Source organism: Sminthopsis crassicaudata, chromosome 3 (genome assembly GCF_048593235.1).
Source record: "Sminthopsis crassicaudata isolate SCR6 chromosome 3, ASM4859323v1, whole genome shotgun sequence".
Taxonomy (NCBI): domain Eukaryota; kingdom Metazoa; phylum Chordata; class Mammalia; order Dasyuromorphia; family Dasyuridae; genus Sminthopsis; species Sminthopsis crassicaudata.
In genome coordinates, this window is record NC_133619.1 from 111663669 (window position 1) to 111686136 (window position 22468).

Consider the following 22468-nt stretch of genomic DNA (forward strand, 5'->3'; position numbering starts at 1 on the left):
CAAGATTCATCCAGAAAGCAGTATCAAACTACTTCATGCTTTTACCAGAAACCCCTGAAGAGAAAAAAGAAAAGAAAGGGAAGGGAATAGATAAGAGGGGAAGTTAAAAACTTAATAGTAAAATTAATGCTTTTTTAGAACAAAGATAATGTCACATGCAGTATCTCATCATGGAAGCATGATGCCACCCACTTGGTAAATATAAAGGGAATGAAAGTTCAATTTAGCAAACTTTTATCCTGACCTGCTATTAGACTGTCTTTGAAGGAAGGAAACACTGAAAAAGAAGTAAAGAAAGTGCATTTTAATGCCTTTTGTCAATTTTCAAGTTTTGGTGACCCTCTTATGAAATAGCTTTGAGATAATGTAGTTTATTAATATAGATATATGGATAGAGTAGAGATAGAGATGGTACAAGCTAGGTTGCTGGAACTCTATCTTTCCAGAAATCAGCAGGAGTCAGGATCACTAAATGTTTTTATTCTAGATCTTTACTGTCACCTCCAAGGCCAGGTCACGAGTGCAAGTGAGCGTGAGTTCCACCACCCAAGTTTCTCTTACTCCTCCCACACAAGTCACTTCCCTCTCTTTGTCTCATCAATCAAGTCAGCACAGAACAGGTGGAGAGGGTCAACCTTAAACAAATTAATAGGGAACCGTCCAATTGGCAATTAGTCTCACGTGCTTCATCATCCAAGTGCATTGCTCAGTTCTAGCCCTTTACATCTCCCGCTTTCTTTTGTTTTAGACCACAGGAGGTCGCGCCATCCCTGACTTTTCAGGGAGATGAGAACCCCAAAAAGGAGGTGATCACGCCCCCCCCGACTTCTCAGGAAGGGAGATGAGAAGCACTAAAAAGGAGATAATCACGCCCTCCCTGACATCTCAGGAAGGGAGAGGAGAAGCACCAAAGAGAAGTGGGGATTTGCTAGCGGGTTTCTGGATTGAAGGGCCTTATTAGAGACAAGTATGCACAAACCCATCAGCATGGGAGTTATTACACAAGCACATAGCAATAATGCAGAGGCTATTAGTGGTGACTCTCCCCACAGTCAGTGCAGACTCGATGTGGTGTAACAAACAGGAATTGTACATGCAAATAGTGATATAACTAACAATATAAATCAACATGGTATTGTAAGAGATTTCCAGATAGAAGGAGGGTATGTAAACACCAGACACACATACCCCTTCTTCAGCAACCAAGAGATAGTCCAAAACCAATCTATTGTCCATTGCTTCACTGTTAGGGAATCCAATGATCCCCACAAGTTTTTGAAATCCCACATCAGTCTTTTTATATGTTAGGGAATCCAATGATCCCCACAAGGTTTTGAAGTCCCACATCAGTCTTTTTATATGTTAGGGAATCCAATGATCCCCACAAGATTTTGAAGTCCAGCAATAGTCTTATGATGCCTCAGAGAATCCAATGATTCCTGAGGACTTTCAGTCCTACAATAGTCTTATGATGTCTCAGAGAATCCAATGATTCCTGAGACTTTCAAGTCCTACAATAGTCTTATGATGCCTCAGAGAATCCAATGATTCCTGAGGATTTCAGTCCTACAATAGTCTTATGATGTCTCAGAGAATCCAATGATTCCTGAGACTTTCAAGTCCTACAATAGTCTTATGATGTCTCAGAGAAACCTCCTGAAAAAAAAAAAAAAAAAAAAAAAAATGGGAGAAAGGGATTACAATACAATTAGGGATTAAATTCGCCCACTGTTGGGCGCCAAATGCTGGAACTCTATCTTTCCAGAAATCAGCAGGAGTCAGGATCACTAAATGTCTTTATTCTAGATCTTTACTGTCACCTCCAACGCCAGGTCACAAGTGCAAGTGAAAGTGAGTTCCACCACCCAAGTTTCTCTTACTCCTCCCACACAAGTCACTTCCCTCTCTTTGTCTCACCAATCAAGTCAGCACAGAACAGCTGGGGAGGGTCAACCTTCAAACAAGTTAATAGGGAACCGTCCAATTGGCAATTAGTCTCACGTGCTTCATCATCCAAGTGCATTGCTCAGTTCTAGCCCTTTACACTAGGTGAGACAATTGATAAAATGGTGATACTGCCAGGAAAAGAAATTCTTCATAAATTCAAATCCAGGAGTTGGTAAGTTATTTAATCCTTGTTGCTTCAATTCCTCATCTATAAAATACACAGGAAAAAGAAATGGTGAACCATTGTAGTTTTTCCCCAAAGAACCCAAATGAGAGTATAAAGAAACAGACATAACTGAACAAGATAACTAAAATATATTAAAATAGTGGGTTTTCATTGTTGGATTTAGTTTAAAAACTGTCAATGTCTCTGACAGTTAAGTCCCAGTAAATATTGGTAAAGTCTCTGCACCAACCTTGGCATCAGTTTAATCATTGTGAAATGTGAACTTTTGAATCCATCCCAAAGATTCCTACCATTTCTGCATTTACATTATGACACACTGGACCTTAATTCCCTGATTTTTAAAATGAGAGTGTCTGTGTTATGACTTCTAACTTGCATTTTCTTGGTTTTTGCCTATATGTTCCTACAACTCTATTAGTAATTTATTCCCTCTTAAAAATGGCTGTTAAAATTGGAAAAGCAAAATGACAGGTTCAACAAGGATTAAGCACCCATTTCATGAACATGACTGTGTTAGCTTATAAGGTACAAGCATGCAAAGGGAATAAAATAGAAAATATAGTCTCTATTTTAATATGACAACTTATACACAGTACCACATGATCAAAACACTATCAGAAGTTCTATGTCTAGACTTTGGTTCCACTGTGTGCTGTGCTGGCCATATCGTACACCTGTAGAACGTTAATTTCTCAAGGCCATATTTTAGGAAGGTGGTGAAAACATGGGAGGTGAACCAAACAATAAAATATTAGAGACAATGTCATACAAGGGCTTATAAGGGCAATTACTGCTGAATTGGAAGTAAAGAAAATGCACATCCTATCTTAATCTGAACAAGTCAATTAACTCATCTGTAATGTAAAGATAATGGCACCTCACTGGATCAAATATGAGGAAGAAACAATACACAGTATTTTGCAAACCTTAAAGCAAGTGCTATATACAGTTTGAGATAGTATCATTCATAAGAACAAACCTCAAAATTAGAAATTTCAAAAAATGTATTAGGTCATTTGGTACAGAATAAGTCAAAGACCCTCTTAAGTATAGGAAAGTTAAAAATTAAAACAATTTTCTACAAGAGTCATACATAAATCACAAAGGAATCCAAAACATAAGCTTGAGTGGACCTTTAACTTGGCCTGGGAGTGTATCCAGCATGTGGAAGAACCTGAAATACAACGTAACTATGACTATTCCTAGAGAGTCATGGGATCAGGTGCCATTCTGGGTGCATATCGTGTAAATTTGGATTTAGATGGTATATAATTACTACAATATACTATTTCATATAATACTAAAACCATATTTTCTGAATCTAATTTCTTAACATTGAAATTAATTGAATCACTCATTACTGTGGTTATTAACAGCTTGTGGTTCTTCCTGATAGTTTATCTGCTGAATGGGATAGTTATGACCACAACTCTATAATCTCAAGAGAATATTGCCACTATTTGCATGAAATCAAATAATACACAGGTCACAGAGAAGCAGCTGCAAGAGGGCAAGCAGCCTGGTGGAAAAAAAGGATAAGAATTTTCAGTTTTGTCACAGGCTGTACTATTCCAGTTTTACTTTTATAAAATGTCTTTTCATTTGCAAAATATAGGGACTGGACTAAAAGAGCTAAAAGTTCTTTTCCAACTCAAAATAGTTTATTCCTAGTGTGCTACCCAATAGCAAGGCAATAAGTGGATGTAGGAGGAGATTGTAGCAAACTGTCATGTCTAAATCATTTCTTGCTTTAGCAATGATGACAGAAACAGAGCTAGAGGAATGTATACTAGCTTTGTAGAATTTTTGTGAAATATAAAAATTTATAAATACATAAATATTGTGTGATATATAGTGGAATATAATTTTATATATGTAATAAACACATTAGATATCTATAAATTACACAGTTTTTAAATAGTAGAATAAATTATTTTTTGACTCATCAGCTAAAACTCAACTGAAACATGTCAAATTTTCCTCTCTAGAAACAGTAACAAAGATAAAATCAGAATAAAGTATAATTTATGGTATAGTATAGAGTACCATTATTAAATGTTATAAGAATAACTTTTTTGAGTTTAGTGCTTGTTTGTTGGACTTTTCTACTTTGAAGAATACTTTTTTTTAGCTTTCAGAGAGAATTGCTTGATCAACAAACATTATGTGCTAGGAAGTAAGGGGTCAGAACTGTGATTTCATTGATATAGGATGCTCCCATTTGACGAAAATACTTTCTCTGAAACCTATAGTATTAGAGAATGGCCCAAAATACTAAGAGATTAAGCCATGACTTGTACACATATAATCAATATGTGTCAGAGGCAGTTCTTTAACCCAAGAATTCCTGACTCTGAAGCCTGTTGTGCACCCACTATACCATACTTCTATTAATGTAAAAACAAAAAGTGAAACTATCTCTGCATGTACTCTTATCAGAAGAAAGAGACATAGTTAAAGAGAAAATGCATCCTGAGCTTGAGGGATAGATTTTCAATGGCACCTATATAGGAGATGGGACAACTAGATAGGACAGGGGATAGTTTTTTGATCCTGAGCTCATTTTTTGATCTCAAATCTGATCTTGGACACTTTCCAGCTGTATGATCTCAATCACCCTAGTTACCTCAGTTTCCTCATCTGTGAAATGACTTGGAGAAGGAAATACAAAGTACTGCAGTATTTCTGCCAAGATAATCTCAAATGAGGTCCAAGAAATGGACATGATTGAAAAAACTGAACAGGAGGTGCAATGCTTTGAATGAGGAATAGCAAGAAAACCAATTTCATTGTACTTGATTTTGTAATGGAAGGTAACATATCCAAATTTTGGAAAGGTAGGCTGGGAAGTAGGTTGTTAAGTTAAAGGTTTTAAATCTCAAAGAAAATTTTATATGATCTAAAATAAAAATTCATATCCTGGGAGTTAGAGATTCCTAAATATTTTATGGCCAAACTGTAATTTTTATTTTATTTTATTGAACTGAATACAAAATAAGTAAAAAAAAATAGTAAAAGAAAGAAAAGGAAAAATCAAAGGTACAACATTGTCATGTGCCCAGCAGAACATCAAGAAAGATTCAAATATATAACAATACATTTCCATTACAATAAATCATATATAATAGAAGAAATATACACGAATGGCAATCTTTTTTTTTGCTTTTAACTTACCCTTTTGTTCTCTCTTTTTTTTTTTTTTTTTTTACTTTATTATTTTTCCCTTTTATCTCTCCCACCATCCCCAAGTAGGCTCCAGGTAAGCACAGATTATACACACACATACATACACACACACACACACACACACACACAAATAGGTATATATATATATATAATATGTATTCCCACCCACCCATGCAGCCATGCATATACATATATCTATATAAACACATACATACACATATATATTGTGGCTAGATTTTCAGAGATGTGTGAACTTGAAGGGGGAAAATATTCTTATCTAGTCCTATGAATTTATTTTTATGCCTTTAAAAACATTCTGAAAAGTTCAAAGGATCCACCCAATTGCCATAAAAAGCACATGACACAGAAACAAAAATTTAGACCCCTGGCTTAGTTACCTTGAAGCAAGAGGAAACTACTAGAGATTACTGAGGGAGCAAATGATTTATAAGACCCGAATTAGAATTATCACTTGGCAGTTCTATAGAGTTCTAAAGAGAAATGAAAGTGGAGATGGATAAATGAAGAATGTGGAGGAGATTATTACAATAATCCAGTCAAGAGATGATGAGAGCCTGAAATAGGGTGATGACCATGCAAATGGAGAGGATGATATGAACTGAGTAAGACACATGTAGAGGAAGAATCAACAAAACTAAAAAAATGCCTTGAGAGTACTCTTTCAATACTCAATGAGAATAGATCTTTTTTTTGTAAAGGGAATTACGTTTCTTTAACGTTAAAATAGAGATTTCTTATTTATCTGGCAGCACTAGAGAACCAAACTGGATATGAATTATTTTTTTTTCATAATGCTGAACATCCTTACTGCATTTTAAACTTTGTTATTTTATGGAAATATTTTACATAATTTCACATATAGGTTTCTTAATGGAGGGTAGGGGGTGGAGATAAGTGAGAGAATCTGTAACTCAAAAGTTTTAAAAACAAATATAATAGTTTTAAATGTAACTGGGTAAAACAAAAAAAAAAAAAAATAGGGAAGATTGAGTCTTTTCATGACTCAGATTTTCATTAGAAACCTCAATTTTGTTATATCATTTTAATAAAGTGATGACCGGTATGTTTCTCTCTGGATCTATTTAATAGGTAACACAGTGATTTGATTTGATTTGAATACTAGATGTCTGGACAGGAAAATCTGAGGTAAAATCCAGCTTTTAACACCAATTGTGTGACCTGGTCAAGTTCCTTAATCCCAATTGCCTCAGTTTCCTCATCAGCAAAATGAACTAGAAAGGGAAATTAAAAAAAAAAAAAAATCACTCCTCCCACTGCTTTGCCAAGAAAATCTCAGATGGAGTCATGGAAAATCAGACATGATTTAAAATGACTGAATGACAAAAACTCTAAACCCAATGTTACAAGACTTCTATGATTTTACATTGCTCTTGTGCTTGTATACCAATTTTATAGTTTCATTATCTCCTCTCTTTGACCTTGTAATTATTACTGCTGTTAGTGTGCAAGCTTCTCAATACCAAATTTACTACCAGCTCTAGGCCTTATTCTACCAATCTACTTCCAACTTGGGATAAGAGAGTGGAAAACCTAAAAATGAGTGTCAGTGGCGTATGTTAACTACTAAATTTACTTAGTATATTAGTTAATTTACTTCGTATATTAGTACAGAGAATATTAGTAAATTTTACTTACTCAAATGCCCAATGGTTCCCCTTTAAAGTATACAATTATGGTTCCTGAATTTGGTGTTAATCATTTTGACTTCTCTAAGAGCCTTTTAAATAAGGACTATTTAACTGGGTTCTGGATAGTAAAACCACTAGAGAAGGGGAAAAAGAACTTCTGAGATGACCAGTATGTAGGAGATAAAAGTCTTCTCTATATTGTTTTTTTCTCAGAAGTATTAAGTTAACATTCCAATTCCAACTGACTTTGAGACTATGAGACTTTAAGCGCTATCATACTAGCTCTCAGTTTCCTTTTCTGTAAAATGAGGGTGCTGAAGGAAATTAATATTTCAGATCTTTTCTAATTGTACATGCTGTGATTCTAAGTGATAAGTTACTCAATTTAATAATTTCATCTTCCCTGTTTTGTCCATAAAAATGTTTAATAGTCTATGTGGATAGTGACTAGAATAAATGAGAGAGAGCTTTATATGACTTAGGTAGTGAGCCTAATGAGAAATTTAATATGCTCTGACTCTACTTTCTCATCATCATTTGTTTGATTTTCACATGAATATGTGTTTGTGGATGAGCTCCAAGGATTTTTTTTCAGGTGGGATGCTGACATTCTCTTATAAGGAAAGATTTAGTGTGAAATGGATCTAGAAAAGATAGCATTAGTAAATCCCTTTCAGAACTGTGAATATTTCTTTCAGGGTGAGATGATTCTTGCAAACTGGTTCAGAAAGTCTTTCCCTTTGTAATAGCTGTATTCATTCCCCTGCTGTTATGATTAACCTGTAAGCATTGTCAACAATAGCTTTCATGTAAGTGGTGATATAAAATAATTCAGAAAGTATAACCCGAAAAAGGAAATAGGCCAGTTATAAACCAATGAGGGATTACTTACATGTTCTATATTTTAATTTTTTTGTTTCTTTGTGACTCCTGTTTTTTCAAAACTGAGAATCCCTTATAAACTGGAAGTTTTTCTTTTCAAAGAAACAAATGAGGAAGATCAGTGAACCACCAAAAAGACATGGTAATTGAAAACTCTCTCTTGAGTTAAAAAAGGCTCTAGGGCAAGGTCTGAAGAACCTGCCTATAGTCATATTTAGGTATATTAGCATGGTGGCAGGCAACATGACTAATGAAGGCAATACAAGATAGAAATAGAGATTTAAAGAAAAGAGAGGAATTAAGATGGGCAGAAAGAAGGCTACAGTCAGAGATAGAGAATTTATAGAGTAAATAAAAGATGGAATGCAACAAAGCTATTCAAGAAAGCATAAAAACAGAACCCACTGTTCCCTTAATCCCTCAGTATTCGTAATTGTAATATGGGGATAATAATAGTACCTCCCTCTCATGATTGTTAGGAACAACTGAGATAATATTTATTAAGTGCTTAGTGTAGTTTCTGACACATATATAATATATATGGCTTTTATTCATTCCTTTCTGCCTCAATTCCAGAGACTGTAATTTTGCCTTTTAGACTTAACTAGCTATTATTACAGATAAAAGAAACTATATAGATAGTATATCATAGATAAAATATATCATTATAAATAATATATATTATGATAGGGATTAAAAATCATCCTCTCCAAATATCTTCTTCCCATCCACGTGAAAATATTGTTATCTGGCACCTACTTCTTTAGACTTTATTTTTCCAGGCCAGATAAATGGCTGTAATCCTACTGCAGAAGTCTTCATATCATTTCCTTTTAGAAATTGTTGTGGTCCTTGGGAATAGCATGAAACCAAACTTCATTCAAAAGAAGCCATCGTGGCCAGAACTTAATCTTCACTTGTGATTATATTAAATTCTGACCATTCCAAAAGTTAAAATCAAAGAGTCCCTACTAGGAAGAATACTTTCAAAATGATCTGGTTATATCATGTGCATACTGGCAGGATAAACAAAAAGAATAGCCTTGTGGGAAATGCATAAGATATATAAATCTTAGAGAATAAGTTGTCTTTGACTCAAATATTTCTCTAAAGTTTTTTATTGTATGTAGTATTTAATTAATCTTAAATTCTCTATCATTCTATAGTAATTCTACATGTTGTCCTTTGGGTTTTAGTATATTTTTTGCCTTGTGTGACCTCCTTATCTTTATATTTTAATTAACTTATCATCATCATCATCATTGTATCTTTCCCCTGTCTCCACAGTTAGGCTGCAAACTCCTTGAGGACTGATGGTGGGCAGAAAATATTTGAGTTTTACATATTCTCCTCAGAATTTAATAGCATGTTACCTATTACTAATATTATCAACTATCTAATAGAGATTAAATATTAAAGATTACTATAACTTATATAAATAAATCATAAAAATTAAAGGGTATAGGCAATCAGATCATGGAATAATGAATAGAGGACAGGTTGAGTTTGGAATTGGGAAAAAACTCTGTTGCAGTAGAGTTGTCTTTCATAAATAATGATTCTAGTAGATAGTTACTTCTTGTTGTGATATAAATTTTAAAAAATCAATATTTTTCTGGCAGAAAGGTAACATTCAATTGTGAATAGTATTAATGTAGGCAGATCTGGGTTTAATTTAAATACTGCCTCTAGCACTTGTTAATGGACAAATAATTTCAACTCTCTGAGCATTAGATTCCATGGTCATATAAGCAAGAGAAATGCAGCTCTGGTATCCACCTCAGAGAATTGCTGGGAGGCTTAAATGGGATGATGATGATGATGATGATGATGATGATGATGAAAGTTAACACTTATATAATGCTTTAAGGTTTGTAAAATTCTTCAAATATTTTAATTCACTTACTCCTCACAACTCTGTGAAGTAGGTGCTACTATTATATGTATTTTGAAAATAAAAACATTGGAGCACAGAGGAGGTAGGTTTCTTTCCCTGAAACATGAAGCAAGGTGTATAAGGCAAGATTCAAACTCAGATCTTCTGGGTTCAAAGTGCTGTGCTCTATCCACTATTTTACAGTGCAAATATAGAAGCAAATGTAAAATCTCAGGTATGAACAATATTTTTATTTTTTCTTCACTATTTTCTTTGACAAATGTTTTTAATGGTGGACAAAGGAGAGGGTGGGTTGATGGGCAATAAGAAATTTAACAAAAGACAGCATCAATAAATAATTTTAAACAATGCATACATTTAGAATTATGCATATTCATGTACAGATAAACTTAGAGAGGAAAATAAAGAAAGTAGCAATCAGCAATGGAGAATGGATAAGGGAAGGAAAAGTTTTTATACAAAGAATGGAAAGAAAGAGAACTGGATAAGGATTAGACCTTTGATTCCCTAAGTATAGCGAAATAACAAAAAAGGAAATTCTATCTACTAATGTAGTCTTTTTGCACTTTCTTGGCAACATAAAATCTAAGAATTTTTTTTCCCTTAAGAATAGATAATTAATACTTGTGCAGGATCACAGAATATGTCAGAAGTTAGGCATGAACAGAAGCTGCCATGATTTTAGGGTTTCTATACAAAATTGTGTCTCATCAAAATGTGTTTGTAAAATGTTTTGCTATAATAGTAAAATTTATTCTTAACATATGCAAATACATAATATATCCATTATGCATATACATAAATGCATTTTTCATTCATAAATGGGAGTTTATTATTATGCCTCTATTTAGCTTTGCAATATTAGTATACATTTTACTGATAAAAGTTAGCTACTTACAGAAAACATCAGAGAATACACATGGTTCTTCCTCAAAATTTTGAATGTATTACTTAAAAAGAAGAGGAAAGAGAAACATCAGGTTCTAACAATTCCTCACTAATTATTTATAGAATGACCTTAAATTCAAGTGTTGCTTGAATAGCAAATAATTTTTTTGTATCTTAATGTATTACATATTTCTGAATCCTGTGTAGGATTCTGTTATAGAATTTCCCACTTATACAGGTTGTTTTCATAACTGTCAAGTATAATTTTCTGTTCAGTGTTCTTCTTGCCACTACCTAAATTTTCTAGACTTGTAGAGTTCTTCCTAAGAAGAGAAATCTGAGAAATCCTGCCATCAAAGGAAAAAGTAACAAAAGAAGAAAAATACTGCATGTTTGATTTTAATGCAGGAAAAAATCATGAATTTGACAATAAAAGGGAAAGAAAAGGAAAAGAAAGTAAATTTTTGTTCAGATACCTGTAAAATGACAAACATCTGTCATATTCTAGGACCTTAAGAAATTGTTGAGCCCAAAATAAGTTTAGAGAGCAATAAATCTGAAACATTTAATAAACAAATGAACAGACATCATATAATATTTAAACCAAAAAAAGCAGGAAGTTGAAAAAATACTATATAGAAAGAAAATGAATAGAAAAATACTGAGCAAACAAAAAAAATTTTAAGACTACACCGTCAGAAAAAATTTAATATTTAAAAATAATAAAATACTATATATTTTACATATTTAATGAGTACCATAATTTATAATTATGTTTTTCATGTAACTTTGTTTTTCTTATGTTTCGTTTCCTTTTTATACTTTATGTATTTGAATGATTATGTTTGCCTATGTGACAGAAATACAATTTATTAAAAGAGAGGAAAAAAAAAACACTTGTTTAAACTTTTCCCTCAAATAGATTTTTAATTGGGATCAATTCATTATTCATATGAAAATTTTAGAATATTAACAGAACTTCAGCAAGATGTCTATGAAACTCATCAGCACCACATACACACACACACTCTCATAAAGCCACATATATATGTATATATACACATATATACATAGGTTTATATATATATACATATATATATATACACACATACAAACCTATATGTGTATATTTAATACATTTCAATTACATGAAGGATATATTTAATTATGTTTTCCATTATATCTCTCATATTTCTTTTCCAGTTATAACCTTGATAATACTGAAAAAATAACAATAGTGGTAGGATTTTAGAATAACAGTTTTGTTTGTAAACTTACGGTATTTTTATTATTATCCCTTTCATTTGAAGAAGTCCATGGACTTTTAAAACATTGTAAGGATACCAATCAGACTCCCAACAAACTATTTTAATGACCTAGAAAAAATAACAACAGAATTCATATGGAACAACAATAAGTCAAAAATTTCAAGGGAAGTAATGAAAAAAAAATTAAATGAAGGTGGTCTAGTTGTACCTGATCTAGAACTATATTATAAAGCAACAGTCACCAAAACCATTTGGTATTGGCTAAGAAATAGACTAGTTGATCAGTGGCATAGGTTACCTTCACAGGGCACGATAGTGAATAAAAATAACAATCTAGTGTTTGACAAACCCAAAGATCCTACTTTTGGGATAAGAATTCATTATTTGACAAAAACTGCTGGGAATACTGGAAATTAGTATGGCAGAAACTAGGCATGGACCCACATTTAACACCACATACTAAGATAAGATCAAAATGGGTCCAAGATTTAGGCATAAAGAACAAGATCATAAATAAATTAGAGGAACATACGATAATTTACACCTCAGACTTGTGGAAGAGGAAAGAATTTGTGTCCAAAGGAGAACTAGAGATCATTATTGATCACAAAATAGAAAATTTTGATTACATCAAATTAAAAAGGTTTTGCACAAACAAAACTAATGCAAACAAGATTAGAAGGGAAGTAACAAATTGAGAAAATATTTTTACAGTTAAAGGTTCTGATAAAGACCTCATCTCCAAGATATACAGAGAATTGACTTTAATTTATAAGAAATCAAGCCATTCTCCAATTGATAAATGGTCAAAGGATATGAACAGACAATTTTCAGATGATGAAATTAATGAGTGTTCCAAATCACTATTGATCAGAGAAATGCAAATTAAGACAACTCTGAGATATCACTACATACCTGTCAGATTGGCTAAGATGACAGGAACAAATAACAATGAATGTTAGAGGGGCTGTGGGAAAACTGGGACACTGATGCATTGTTGGTAGAGTTGTGAAAGAATCCAACCATTCTGGAGAGCAATCTGGAATTATGCCCAAAAAGTTATCAAACTGTGCATACCCTTTGATACAGCAGCACTACTACTGGGCTTATATCCCAAGGAAATACTAAAGAAGGGAAAGGAACCTGTATGTGCCAAAATGTTTGTGGCAGCCCTTTTTGTAGTGGCTAGAAACTGAAAGATGAATGGATGTCCATCAGTTGGAGAATGGTTGAGTAAATTATGGTATATGAATGCTATGGAATATTATTGTTCTATAAGAAATGACCAACAGGAGGAATACAGAGAGGCTTGGAGAGACTTATATCAACTGATGCTGAGTGAAATGAGCAGAACTAGGGGATCATTATACACTTCAACAATGATACTGTATGAGGATGTATTCCAATGGAAGTGGATATCTTCAACACAGAGAAGAGCTAATCCAATTCCAATTGATCAAAGATGGACAGAATCAACTACACCCAGAAAAGAAACACTGGGAAATGAATATTAACTGTGAGCATTTTATTTTTTTTTTGTTTTTCTTTCCAGATTATGTTTACCTTCCAAATACAATCCTTCCTTTGCAACAACAACAACAAAATTTGGTTCTGCACATATATATTGTACCTAGAATGTACTATAAGATATTTAATATGTATGGGAATGCTTTCCATCTAGGGGAGGGGAGGGAAGGAGGGGAAAATTTAGAACAGAAGGGAGTACAAGGGATAATGTTGTAAAAAAAAATTACTATGCATATACTGTCAAAAAATGTTATAATTATAAAATTAATAAAAAAAAAGAGAAAAAAAACATTGTTAGGAATTTTCAGAAGATCTATTTGTCAGAAATATATATATTTTTAGTAAAGGAAACTGAGGCATAAAATGATAGTTTACTTGATAGAAAACCCAACTTCAAGGAGAAGCTAGGTATAGAACAAAGGTAACACAATTCATATTGTATGTGCTAGACATTAAACCTTATGTTCAGGTATTTCAGTGGACAGCAGAATTGAGAAAATGGCTGTTAGAGGTTTCCTAGGGAAATCTTTTTATGATTAAGGATGATAAGGAAATATTAGAGCTGTCCAACATTATGGATTTTGTTATGGAGGAGTGCAGAGAATTTAACACAATTCACAGAATTGAAAAATCCAAAGGATATTTGAGATAACTAATCAAGGAGAAGAGTAGTTTTGCTAAATCAAAAAACATGTTTAACTGGAAACAGAGAAGTCTATAGAATTTTGCTTCTCATGATTCTTCTTGAAATAATTGTTCTAGAGGTATACAATTTTTTCAGTAACACTGAATAAGAAAGACTTGCTATGATCCTGAATTTAACTCTTCCCCTAATCTTGAAACTTTAAATTCCCAGGACACAGTAATGAGCCAATTTAGAACTTATTTCTTTCATACCTCTATAGACATCTTCAGCACCTATGAGGCTTTTTTTTTTTTTTTTCCAGCAGGCTATGAGGGTTTTTTGTTCTCCTACTTCAGTTTTACTTAGACTGGATAGACTTCAAAAACCAATAGACTAAACCATTTGGAATCAGAAAAATCTAAGGGGCAGCTAGTTGATGTAGTGATACAATACAAGCCCTGAAATCAGGAGGACCTGAGTTCAAATTTAGCTTCACACACTTAATACTTCCTGGTTGTGTGGCCCTGGGCAAGTAATTTTATCTCGATTGCCTCAGGGAAAAAAATCTTGAAGTTGTAATTAAAGTATTATTAAAAACGTTTATTAAAAATGTCTAAAATATTTGAAATATAAAGAAGTAGAGAATAAATGTTGCAATGTCAGATATGAGCAATTCCTTTTTTAATTTGACAAAAAGGAAAAAAAAATAATTCTACAAACTACAGACAGGTAAATGAATTTGAAGCTTGAAAAAATTGACTTTTTCAATTCATGGATTTTTTTCTTTATTTCAGACAATCAAGGTTAAATGACTTGCTTAAGTTGATGTAGCTGGTAAGTATCTGAGACTAGCTTTGAATTTTAGTCCTCCAGAGTCCAAGGCTGGTATTCTATCCACTGAGCCATCTAGCTGCCCTACACATGAATTTTAGAATAAAAAAATTAAAAATTAAGAAAAAACAATTATCACTAAGAACTAGCATGAATTCATTCATAATATATTATGCCAGAATAACTTTTTTTTATATTATGTTTACTAGGAGCATAGGTAGCAAAATAGTTAAAGAGTTTATCTTGAAGGCAAGAAAACTTAGATCCAGGTCCCAACACTGACACCAACTCTTTGATCTTAGACAACCAAGTCACTTTATTCCTCAATGGAGCTTATTAAGATTGTAAAGCAAAAAAAGATAAATTGGTAAAGCTATAGGGAGTTTCTTATCCAAGATATGTTCTATCAATGAAATCGTGTCTAATCCCTAAACTACTACATAGGTACAACAGGAGAGTGCACCAGACATAATAAATTTGGACATTTTACAAATAGCTCATGATATTGTTAGAATGTAAAAGGCAGGGAGGTGCGAACCAGATTATAGAACAGTGGAATGAACTCTTTGTCCCTTAGGAAGTTAATAAGCATGCTGTCTATATTGTGATCCAAGCTATCAAGAAAAATATTGAAAAAGAATGGGGTCAACAACTGAACCTAATGAAATTCCAAGAGTGCAGTATATAGATAGATAATTATCAAATAATTGCGATTAGATAAATACAAATATATTTTGCTCAAAATATTTATTTATGAAAATGTGTAAACTCAAGCTCAACTTCAACGCATTCCTCAAAAGGATGAAGAAATTCAGCAGTGTTCTAGTAAATGTTTAACAATCTATTTGCAGTATGGGACAAAGAAGAGGGGAGGAAATATATATATATATACACAGAGAGAGAGAGAGAGAGATTTCAGATTTAAACTGCATTATTAAAATTAAAATTTTTCTATCATTTATCATTGTCTTAGAACTTAGACAATCATAAAGAATAAATTAAGCCCTGATTTGAAACTTTGTTGATACTGAGAGGGTAAATCATAATACTGATTTTTTCATGGTTTTAGTTCAAACCTGATGTAGCATATTCCTCATCTGAAATTTCTTCAGCTAGAACTTGAAAGATGGGATGAGTCATAGGAAAGTATAAGAGATATTTACAATAATTTTCTATCATTCATAAGCTCCATCTCTCCAGATTTAGGTCCTATTCCTTCTCTTTGAAACCTCAATTTTCTGAACTATATCTATCTGCTCACATTGCAAAGAATGTCCTATGATGACTTTGAGGTTGTGAAACTGGAATATTGGAAAGATGGAAGCACTCTCAAAGAAAGAATAGTTTCAAATCTGTCTCTCACATCATATTTGCAGTCTGCCAACAAAGCCTTTTTCCTTCTGTTCTGAATTAAACTGACGAGAAAGAGCAGACATCACCGAAAGACTCTGCTTCTTATATAAACCACAGACCTAATGCCCTCTTAAGAAAATGAAATAAAGTGAAGCAGAGAGTAGAAGTACATGATTTCCAATGAACTATGAAACACTTTTCACTCAGTAAGTATTTAGATAGTGATATTCTTGTACAGGGGATCTCACATGTATAGGTATAACTGAGTAGTGTCTGAATTTCCTAACAAATCAGAGATTTTGTGATTAGTAGCTTTACAGGACTTTGGAGAAGAAAGGATCATGATTCTAGAACTAGAAAGAACCTTAAAGAGAATATATTCCAACCCCTATAGCTATCTTTTATTTTCAAATTTTTTCTTTTATTTTAAAAAACATATTTTCATTTCTAAATTATCTCCCTTTATTTCCTACCCCCACTTGTCATTGAGAAATCAAGAAATATGATACCCATTATACTATGAAATCATGATTTTTTTTTCCTTCCTTTATCATTCCTCTCCCCAAAGTAACAAGCAATATGAGATTAGATATTTCTATTTTGTACTGTTATGGAAAAAAAAAAGAAAAGAGAAAAACCATGAAAAAGAAAAAATAAACAAAAAAGAGAAAATAGTATATTTCAATCCATATTCACTGTCTGAAGTGTTTTTTTTTTTTTTTTTTTTTTTTTTTTTTGTTCTTTGTTTTTTTGTTTTTTTTCCTGTAGATGTATATAGCACTTTCCATCCCAAGTCCATTAGAATGGTCTTGAATTGTAATATTGTAATTTTGCTGAGAATAGCTAAATCTCTCATAGCTTATCATCATACAATCTTGTTGTTACTGTGAATAATGTAATACTGGATCTGCTCACTTCTTTCAGCATAAGTACATGTAATTCTTTTTTTTTCCCCATATTTGTATTTTATAATAATAGGTGTTTTTTTCAAAATACACGCAAAGATAGGTTTCAACATTCATCCTTGCAGATCCCCGTGTTCCAAATTTTCCTCCCTCCCTCATCCTTTCTCCTCTTCCCTAGATAGCAAGCAATCCAATATGTGCAATTCCTCCAAACATATTTCCACATTTTTCATGCTGTATAAGGAAAATCAGATCAAAAAAAGGAAAAAAAATAAGAAAAAAAAAAAAAAAAACAAGCAAGAAAACAAGAACAAAAAAGATGAAAATACTATGTTGTGATCTACATTCAGTCCCCATAATCTTCTCTCTGCATGCAAGACTCTCTTCATCACAAATCTAGGAATTGGCCTGAATCCTCTCATTGTTGAAAAGAGCCAAGTTCATCATAGGTGATTATCACATAATCTTCTTGTTGCTGTGTACAATGTTCTCTTGTTACTATTCATTTCACTTAACATTAATTCAGCTTGCCTCTCCAGATTTTTTTGAAATCACCCTGGATCAAAGCCCTTTGGGCATAGTTCCAAACTGCTCTGCAGAATCATTATATCCAATTTGCAACTCCACTAACAATGTATTAGTTTCCCAGTTTTCCCACTGGAAACATTTCTCATTATCTTTTCCTGTCATTTTAGCTAATCTGAGAGATATGAAATGGTATCTCAGAGTTGTTTTCATTTGCATTTCTCTAATCAATAGTGATTTAGAGCATGTTTTCATAAGTTCATGTAAGTCTTCATGGTATTTTTTGAAATCTTCCTGCTAATCTTTTTTAATAGCACAATAGTATTCCATTATATTCAAATACCACAACTTATTAATAATTCTCCAGTTGATGGTATCTAGTCAGTTTAAAGTTCTTTGCCAACACAAAAAGAGCTGTTATAAACATTTTTGCATATGGGGTCCTTTTCATTCTTTTATGACTTCTTTGAGATATAGAACAAGTAGAAACACTGCTGTATCAAAGGGTTTTCAGAGTTTTATAGTCTTTAGGCATTGTTTCAAGTTGCTCTTCTGAATGCTGGATCAGCCAGCCAGAAGCTGGTCTCTTCTTTTACAGATGAAGAAAGTGACAACTTTGATATTTTCATGTGAAGACCACCCTTCTTTCCCAATTCTACCACTCAAATGTTGAGTTTAGCCAATATTTGGTTGTGGAAATGTCATTAGCCTGACAAATTTTATTGCAAATTATAAGATGTCCAGTTTCTTATTTCAACTCAGTTTCCATTAGAAACTTCTTCCTGTTTCCCATCAAGTTTGCTTTACAGGTTATCTCTGATGACAAAATAAGAAAATTATACTTTTAATAGAAAAGTTCATTATTTTAAAAATCTTGAAGACAGCGCTTAAAGTAACATTGCAGATCTTAAATTAGGGTTGTCAAAAATATTAAAATTTACCAAATTCCTCCCTACTATGTATCAGTCACCTTACTAAATGCTGGAAATACAAAGAAAGTAGAAAACAAACAAATTCATCCCTTACCTTAGGAACTCATAGCCTAATGAGAGAGAGAGAAAGAGATTTAAATAACTATGTGCAAAAATGTTATATATATATACATGTTAATTAGTGATAATATCTGGTACTATCACTGATTAACATGTATATATAACATTTTCTGGTAGAAACTCCAGGCATTAAATGGAACTAAGTAAAGTCTTTTTTTGGAGGTGAGATCTGAGCTGTCCTCTGAAGGATGTTAGTAAAGTCAGAGATGGAGATGAAGAAGAAGAGAAATCTAGGTAAGAGGGACACCAAACATACCTTAGCTCAGTATATTTTTCCTTTTACTTAAAACAAGTCTACTTTTTTTCTCTTGTATGTATGGGGGACATCAAAAAATTACCTATGGTTTGGCAGCTTGACTTTGAGATGTGAAAAAAAGTAATAATGAGTGTTTAGGTTCTAAAAGTTCTCAATTTTTATTGCTTGGTGTGATAGTAGGATTCTTTGTATTTTGGAGCTGATTTAAGATTTATAAATTTTATTTGCAGCAGGTTTCCTTTGGATTCACATACTCCTTCTACCTAAAATTCCCTATTTTGACTTTTTAGCAAGTTCCAAATTTCATGCTGAAAACCTCTCCTTATGCCTGTGTAGCTAGTGCCTCAGATAGCCAATGAGCATCATCTCCCTGGCTATGCCATGATGGGTTGAAAATTAAACAGGTTGATAGTCTGGCACCTTACAGTAAAACTCAATATTTGGATATGTACTAAGCTACTCCTGTGTGGATGAAATGGGATTCAAGAATCTCATAAATCAAAAAGGAAAAATGATGCATGAACAGTGAAGTCCATCTATAATATACTTCTGGGGATTCAATACAAAATCAATAAAATCTATAATCTTAGAGATCTTACCTTCTAATACAGCATCAATACTATCATATAAATAAATGGTAGTGGGGGAAGAACATTTGTTCTGAAGAATAACAGAAATGGTGAGTGAAGTCACAAAGAAAGTGACTGACATGCCCTTTCCAATAGCTAGTTTGGATCCTCAGGCAAAACTAAGTTTTTCTGAGACCATATAGATATAGTGGACTGTGCGAATTTGTTATGCTCTCTCACTGGCCAATGAGGACAAGTGCTTCATCAGAAATGATTTTCAAAAAGAAGTATATTTAACACAGGCATAAGGAGAGGTTTTCAGCATGAAATTTGGAACTTGCTAAAAAGTCAAAATAGGGAATTTTAGGTAGAAGGAGTATGTGAATCCAAAGGAAACCTGCTGCAAATAAAATTTATAAATCTTAAATCAGCTCCAAAATACAAAGAATCCTACTATCACACCAAGCAATAAAAATTGAGAACTTTTAGAACCTAAACACTCATTATTACTTTTTTTCACATCTCAAAGTTAGATCCTAAGAGAATTCATAGAACTGTGGATGGTAAGGCCAACAGAGTAGATGACTATTTTATCAAAAACAAAACGAAAAATTTGGTACAACGAAACAAGACATAAGGAATATTGGATATAATTACAATCTATAAGGCAGTATTACACTGTGTTAAAGGACCTGGACTTCAAGTCTGAGAAATGGAGATTCAGATCCCATACCTAACATCTAACAAGTTGTGTGACCCTAAGCAAATCAATTAATCTCACTGAACCACAATTTCTCCATCTGTAAAATTAGGATCAATTGGTCTGCAGGGCCTGCCGCATAGGGCTTTGCAAGATTTAAATGAGAACAAGCATGTAAAACACTTGGCTACTTTTAAAGTATTTTTTGAAGGACAGCATTAGAATTGCAGGAGTTTGTAAACAAGAAGTTACAAAATGCTTCTAAGATTAAGTTCCTAACACTGAGGTGTAGATTCCTAGGATTTATCAGGTTAGCAATTTAGCAAACTGACAAAAGTAGTATCTAGTAATTACCTACTTTACTTTATGTATGTTATTTCCTACAAAATTAAGAAAACAAAAACATTTGATTTTATTCTCTTGTGAATAAAGACAATGGGGGAGGGTAACATTTTTTTTAAAAAGTAAATTTCCTAGAATGACAAGAAAATGTGTTAATTTATGGTGTGGAATATGCCCTTACCAACTCAGTTAATATAATAGCAAGATATAATTAATTACCAAAGAAAGGTCTTAAAGCATTAACATAAGTGTTAATATCCTGTTATCCCTTTACCAAAGATGAATACTTTCTGATAAAAGTTAGGTGATAGCATAGTGATTGGCCATGACTTTCATGGCCCTTAAAGGCAATACAGTTAGTTTGAGTACAAGTCAGGGACCTAGAATTGGAGAATGAACAAAAGAAAGCTTTTGTATTGAAAGATTTTTTTTAATTTCTTTTATTTGTTCCAGCAGCAGAATAACTCAGCCAGAAGGAGACAAACAACTGTATCATTCTACAATTAGAGAGTCAGAAAAAAGTTAGAACCCTTTATGAGTTAAAGGAGAAATACACTTCACATGGGCAAGAATACAAAAATTCACACATTTGATTTCAGACAGAATGATTTAAACATTCAAACAAAACAAAATAAGCCAACAAAATATAGAGAACATGGAAGAAAATGAATCAGGTAGGTGCAAAGGGCATTGCATTGGAGTTAGGAAAATGTGAGTTTAAAACTTCTCAGATATTTATTAGCTTCATGACTATTTGCAATGCTTAATAATCTGTTTTATTTTATGTTCTTCTGTAAAATAAGGTAGGGGAGAGGGTATGGACTCAATGATTGTCTTTAAGATATCTATCTTCTTCAAGCTCTATAAATCTGTAACATGAAATAATTATCTTAATTGTTAAAAGAAAGTTTTGCTTTTGTTATTTAATTCAATAACTGGATAAAATTATTAGGAGATAGTTGTAAAGAATGATATACATTAGCTAAAAAAAGACAAATTCAGTCTTAAAGGTAAAATCTTCAGAGTTGGAGAGTTGGGGGAATGTAGATCTTTATAAGATCAAGTGACTAAATTGATGACATTTACTCTAGATAAGACTCAGGAAGAGAACACAGCTAAAATGCTTGGATCCTATTTCAATATCTTCAAGCTTATTTTAGTGTCTTCAGACTGACAAATCATATTTGACTAATCCATAAAGTTATTCAATATAAAATATTATGTAGAATATTTAGAAACACATTCACAAATCTGAGTTATGTTATAATTGTATAGCTCATCTTTCAAAATTCAGGCTTTATATTAAATGAAATTATATTAACTCCTTATAGAATTTATTCAGATTAAGCCAAATGTTTGTTGATGACTTAAAAGCAAACTCATTCTGAAAGAATAGTCTACATTCTATAATAGTTTGAAAATGATTCTAAAATGTTCTATGTCCATCACATGAGATAATAACCATAAAGCTCTTAGCACAGTATCTAGCTCATAGTAAACCAGTAAGAACTATGTAAATGTTAGTTATTATTTTTTTTTCTTCCACTTCAAAATAATTAGCTAAAGAAAGAAAAAGGAAAGGAAAAAAAGAGAAGGGAGAAATAGTTTTTAATAGAACAGATTAAGACCTGAGTTAACATTAAATCTCATATAGAAAAACATTTTGTTTCTAAGATATAAAGATTTTAGAGTTCCCTATTAATGTATTATCTCCCCTACTTCAGAGTCAAAATGAATTACAGGCACAGCAAACAGCAGGAGATGTTCAACAAAGTTTCCTTCTCTGCAGACAAGGTCAAAAAATTTCCATCTTCTGCACAAGCAGCAGTGTATCCTAACACCCTCAGAAAACCTGCAG